Below are 6,830 nucleotides of genomic sequence, written 5' to 3'. Positions count from 1 at the left end.
GTATAATGCCATAAAAGACGAGAACTTGTGGCAAAGTATCACAGTTCTTAGGCTATATATATACATATATATACCTGCAAGTTTGATCAAAGAAATAGAGATAGTATGTGTTTAAGTGTAAAACTGAATGCATTAGAGCTTTCGACTTCGATCTCGAATTGTTATTAGATAAATATTAATATGTTGTGAGAAATCACAGGATCCTATTCAAACTGCTACTATGATAATGTCGATTCAAATCCCTTTACTCCTGCGTATTCCTCAATTTAAGTCCAACCTCCCCTTTGGCTGTGGCTGCATTTACTACTCGTTTTTCTGGGCTGGCTGGATTGATTTTCCCCGTAGAGAGACAATTTGATTTGTTGTTCAATTTTAAATTGATTTTTCAGGTCCCTATTTCACTACTGCACATATCTCCTTGTGTCAATGGGGGAGAATATCATAGCATTCCTCTTACGTATATCTTTGTCGTCTCCTCTTTTAGAACAGTGAAATCAGAATACATGCACATGGGTCTATGATACCCCTCTGTTCTGTATATTGTGTCCAAGTCTCCACGTTTACACTTGTGAAATCATAAGATCCATGTATCTGCATAGATTCTGTGAACTTACCTATAATTTTCCTCTTCGTTCACTTGACAAGCAAAACTGATTGATGCCATTGAGATTCTGTTAACTGGTTACATAAATACATTATCTAAAGAAATTGCACAGCCACAGGTGCATAGGCATAAGAAAATAGGAACTCTTGGATTTCCTCTTAAAATCTAGGTATTGAAATACTACATCAAACTCACTGGTGGTTCTTGAAATCTCCCAAAAGGGTTTCTTTTGACAAAATAGCTAAATAGAGCATGTTGGCAAAGACAACGTTACATGTTCATTCACTTATAGCAGTTAAGTTAGTAGCTGGAGTCGGTTTTCACCTTGCTGTAATCCTTCAGGGAAAACTACTTTTGCTTCAAGGGTGCCATCAGCCTGCGGGATTGTAGTCACATATGCACTATAAATTGGGGTATGCACTATATAGGCCACATTGCCCAGAAGGCGGGAAAACTTTGGTCTGCCTGGGTGCGTTTCCGAATTTCTCACCGAGTGAGTGAGTAGATCCAGCCTTGTTTCAGTGAAACCTGTTATGGTTCAGGGTTTTCTTGGCTTTTGCCTTTTCATTCTTTGTTTCCTTGGATTCAAACTCGAGAGATCCTGAATATGATGGCCCAGGAGAGCTGAAACCAGGCTATCTCGAATCCAGTGTTTTGGGTTTTTGTTTTTGTCTAGGAGCTACGATATAAATGTACATTGAAGTTAAAATGCATAAGAAAAATCGATGCAAATTCATATGATTTGTGGCCATTTTTAAGCCAAAAATCCTAAGAACTGGGTACACCCATGCAACCGTGCCAGAGCTTCCAGCTCAGGCCTTGATTGCAACTGCATGCTTATTAGGCATCTAAATTATCATTTTGTTGAATGTGTGCATTTGCTGCTTACAAAGAATCAATTATCATAGTCTATCCATTTATATTTTGCTCATAACTGTCTCTGTGATCCAGGGGCTCTCCAAATCCCTCCCAAAGGGATCCAACAAAGCTTCCTGAAAGAAAGTGTGAATGGTAAGAGCCCATTATTATATCTCTGCATAGCCTGAAGAGAGGGCAGATTCGTGAAATGCATATATGTTGGAAAAGTAACTTTTGAAAGAGATCGATCCCAATTTTGTACTTATGTCAGTCCTGTTTTGCTTTGACCCATGTTCTACTGTTTTGTCATATTAGAGTGTTAACTAAAGATACTGGTAACTGATTTGCTTCCAAACTTTACAGTGAACATGTAACTAAACTGTGAGAAAGTATTGTGTGTGGGCGTGGCTACCAGGTATGTTGCAAGCTTTGATGGAGTATTTTCTAAGCATATATGAATATAAATCACAGTTCTTCTTAGCATCCTCGTTGACTCCAGTCATTGCAGCATTTTGAAACATGCCACTCTGAATAAATTGACTTTTCAAAAAAAAAAACCAGAACACTAGCTTAATTGTCGGTATGTCTATATAGTATAGTTGTATATCCAATATTTACATCTGGCAAGAAACATAAGTTGTTTCAAAATATTTCCTATCTTTCTATGGTTATCATATCACCAGGGACACGCTAATATCTTTACCTGTGTCTTGCTATATTTCTTTTGTGGGTAGTGACGATCATAACATTGTCAAATAAAAAGATGGAAATTCCAATTTGACTTCCATTCTTGGCCAGCAATATTAGATGAATCAGCAACTGGACCGGTCTCATACTTGTGTGATATGGGGTCTATTCCTACCCTACTACTACCACTATAACAGCGACCATTATAACTGCTGGGTGAACAGGGCCACCCCCAGCAGGTGTTCACAAGTAAATAATAGGGGATTTGAACATAAGACCTTTGTAATCACATTTACTTTACATTTTACAAGCTTGGTAAGTGAACAGCTAACAGTGTTTACGAATGAAGAATTCCAAGAGTGAACCTTTTCTTTTGTCTAAGCCATCCTTGAACTTGTTGGTTCAATTAATATTCCATGGTTTGCTTTTCTGTACCAATTTCTAGTTGTATTGGTATCAACTTAATTTCATCCATAATAGTGCCTTAGGTACGCATGTAGTTGAGATTGTGAGTGATCGAACAATAATCATGCCCTTAAAGTATAACATGAAGAACTACAACCAACAGTTAATATATCTCCCCTACAGATATAATGTGGTTGGAGGGATCTTCTTTAGGTTTACCATTAGTTTTAGGAATGACTAAGGGTAGATTAGTTGGCATATTGGCCAATTTGGATAATTATGGATAGGAACATTAATATTATTTGAGGAGATTCAAACCTGCCATATATGTAGAAGGCACTGGTTGGCATTATATCCTGTATTATATCTAGCATTGGTTCTAGCCATGATAATGACTAGTGTGGAATTTAGATTAGAGAAGGATGAATTAGATGAACTAGAACTAGTTCCAAAACTAGATGAACCAACTATCCTGGAGGGGGATGAGGATTCATAATTCAATGAAGATGAACTTCCCAAACCCAAGATGCAGGTAGTGAAGGCTCGAGCGAGGAGTAAATCAAACTCAACAAGTACACATAAAGAATCCAATAATTAAAAAAGAAAAAGTTCAAAGGCCTTGTAGCCTTGTAGCCACCCACTTATTACTGTCATGTGATTATAACAATCCAAGTATTAATGAAGTTATTTTCAACTAAAAAAATTGGAGGCCATATACTATATGCACTGTTAAAGCATGCACAGCACAGCTCAACATGATCTTTGACCATTCCTGATCTCTTTGTTTTGCCAAGCGTTCAATTTATAAATGAGATTGAAAAAAAAATTCTCATAATCTCCTCTCAATTTGACTTGAGGTTTATTTAATTTGGTAATCCAAGTTACATGTTCGATTATACAGATGTGAAAGTCACAGAGCCAAGTTGGAGGCTATTTCTGTTGGATTTGATCTGGTATTATACTATTTTATACAATCGATATCTTACTAGCTTGGCATATTATGAAAGAAACCAAGCAGAATGCCTATTTTACATCTGGAACAGTAACAAATATCATGACCCAAACAATGGTTTAGATATGTAATCATTCCACTCATCGGGCATCCTTTCTCGATACTTCAGCAGCTTGTAAGTTGTATATGTTAAAGGTATACCCCACACATCATGATCTTTAGGTGCCTACATGGTCACTTACATCCCGTTAGAAACCTTTTCTGCCATGCATCAAAACTAACTGCAAAATGCTTCTAAGAAATAACAACCAAATAGTTCAACAGAAAGGGAATCTTAAAAACCTTAGGAGTCCTAATCAGTTTCATTTCTGCCTCCTCCAGGGTTTTGCGGCCTTTCTTTGAATTGCATTCGTTGCAAGCAGTAACCTGGTCAATAGATAAGCAGGAGTCCAGGCAGAATTAAACATAACTAGAAATACAAATATGATAAGCATGAATCCAGGCACACTAACTTCAATTGATAGCCGAAATATAAATGTAATTGTTCAATTCAGTCAATAAAACTTGCCGTAACATCAATGAAACTCATCTGAAAAACATTCAAATGATATACTTTCTTCAATAATTACTTTGTTGGTGACAATCTTGAAAGCAGTAACCCAATATTTAACTCGCATATACCTCTATTATTTAAAAATAGCCTGGCTCAAAATCACCATCAAACCAAGCAATTTATAAAGTATGAAGCAGTCAAACCAGATTTTTTTTTTTTAAGTTCAACCATTTGTTATGTTTATGAAGCTAAGCAAGTAGTGACCTTTCTTGCTAATACAGCTGTAGTTGTTTTAGCACTGTACAAAACCAAAATGCTTAACAGATGGGGGATAGAGAAAATTATGGGTATGCTCTACGTGAATGACCAAATAATTTTCCATAAGTTTATCACTTAAAGATGGATTAATATGCCTGCTGCAGATTGAAATTCCTGTCCAGACTATCAGTTCAAAAGCTTTTCCATTTTATAATTTATATAACAAACCAAGCATATAGAAATATCAGCTGTTCTATGCTTTCGACCTATCTATTGCAACCCAGGTTATTTCTTGTATATTATATCAAAAAGTAAGTGTACAAATATACTATTGTAGCTGCTTGCCTTCTCAAACTATTGGTTTAATGCATATGTTTCAGCATACAATTACATACCTTTTACAATTATTATCTTTTGATGCAAACAACGAATGAAACAATCAAATATGATTGAAAATGCAAAAATGTCATTTGTGTTGAACCAGAACCTCACGTGTACTTTCATGAAATCCATTTGAAAAGTTACAACATAAATGTTTTAACTTTTAACTTTTTAGTGGTCATTGTTGTGTTCAAAGTTCCTACATTTTAACTATTAGGAATAAAATATAAATATAATAATAATAAGAAATAGTTAATTAAATAGTAATTAGTTAATCAATAGGCATGTCCCTAAGGACATGACCATTCATGAAAGCATACCTGCCTAGGTATATAAAGCAGAGTTTCATTTGTAATTCAATCATCTCACTTGTATTCAAATATACTTTTATAATATATTATTGTCCTATCATGGATGTTTATATATTTCAGACCTTCTGAAGTAGTCTACTGCGTATATGAACTTTGTTCGTTTCAGAGGTGATGTGCGTACAAGAAAAATGATAAATAAAAACTAAATATTTTAAAACAACGGGCAAAGTATATAAAGGAGTGCTGGCAGACAATACAAAGGTTGCAGTAAAACGATTGACTGACTATCATAGCCCTGGTGGGGAGCAAGCATTTCTACGGGAGGTTGAGATGATCAGTGTGGCAATCCACCGCAACCTTCTGCGCTTGATAGGATTTTGTGTTGCACCATTAGAGCGGCTTCTAGTCTATCCATATATGCAAAAACTTAGTGTTGCATACAGGCTAAGGGAGCTCAAACCTACAGAAAAGCCATTAGACTGACCTGCTCGGAAAAATGTAGCCTTAGGTGCAGCCCGTGGTTTGGAGTACCTTCGTGAGCACTGCAATCCTAAAATCATTCATCGGGATGTGAAAGCTGCTAATGTCTTGCTAGATGAAGACTTCGAAGCTGTTGTTGGTGATTTTGGGCTAGCGAAATTGGTTGATGCTAGGAAAACTCATGTTACAACTCAAGTCCGTGGAACCGTGGGTCACATTGCTCCTGAATACTTATCAACTGGAAGATCCTCAGAGAGGATAGATGTGTTTGGTTATGGTATTACTCTTTTGGAGCTTGTCACTGGACAACGTGCTATAGATTTTTCACGTCTCGAGGAAGAGGATGACGTTCTATTATTGGATCATATTAAGAAGTTACAAAGAGAGAAAAGATTAGATGCTATTGTAGATGCAAACCTAAAGCAGAACAATGACGTTAAAGAAGTTGAGGCAATGATTCAGGTAGCATTGTTGTGCACACAGACCTCACCGGAAGATCGACCCAAAATGACAAAAGTTGTGCGCATGTTGGAAGGAGAGGGTTTGGATGAACGTTGGGAAGAGTGGCAGCAGGTTGAAGTCATTCGTCGACAAGAATATGAACTAATGCCTCGAAGGTTTGAGTGGGCTGAGGATTCTGTATATAACCAGGATGCAATCGAACTCTCTGGTGGAAGATGATCAACATGGGCTTTGTTGTCTCATATTTTTGTAACTTGGAACATTTTACAGTTTTCTTCAAATATATCATTATTGGAACTGTAAAAGTGGTTTTTAAGGTCGTAAGATTTTATTTACCTATTCTTCCACTTTTGTAAGCAAGGTGTGACTGCTTGTTCAACGATACTCAAATGCATTTTGAATCCCTGCTTCATCAGTAGGAAATCTCCAATCATGCTGTTGTCCATTTGCAATCGTGTACATTAGATATTCACCTAGGTATCCTTGAACATCTGAATACCAGGAAAACCCTGACTTTCATTAACCAGGAGAGATCTGGATTATGGTGAGGAAATTATATCCAACAATATTATAGTGTTTGTATTTATCATGGAATACTAATCTCCAAAGCTGGTTGTTTGAATTGGAATAATTCCTTGATGTAATGTGAAAAGATAAAATTAAATGTTTTTCCTTTCTAAGGGATCTCATTGTTTTGGGTGAGTGTCACTTCCAACGACCAGTTTACCCTGGTTGAGTTCAAATTTATTGGCTTAATTTTCAAGAACGAAATGAAAATCATCCCACTCACTGGCTGTTCAGCTAAGTACTAATAGAAGCAAAGCATTGTTATGCAGCATAGGAAGTATGAACGGAATGATGAGAATAATTCCAAACAAC

At 36.4% G+C, this 6,830-nt stretch overlaps 1 pseudogene; it reads left to right on the top strand.

Moving 5' to 3' along the window:
- The first annotated feature begins 5,237 nt into the window (after positions 1-5,237).
- Positions 5,238-6,196, top strand: LOC149225694 (LRR receptor kinase SERK2 pseudogene; annotated as a pseudogene).
- Positions 6,197-6,830: the final 634 nt, after the last annotated feature.

This window comes from Pinus tabuliformis, chromosome J (assembly GCF_031772625.1).
Source record: "Pinus tabuliformis cultivar Carrire ecotype Pingquan chromosome J, CPIR1, whole genome shotgun sequence".
NCBI lineage: Eukaryota > Viridiplantae > Streptophyta > Pinopsida > Pinales > Pinaceae > Pinus > Pinus tabuliformis.
Note: the sequence above shows the minus strand (reverse complement) of the source record. Positions and strands in the feature narration are given on the sequence as shown.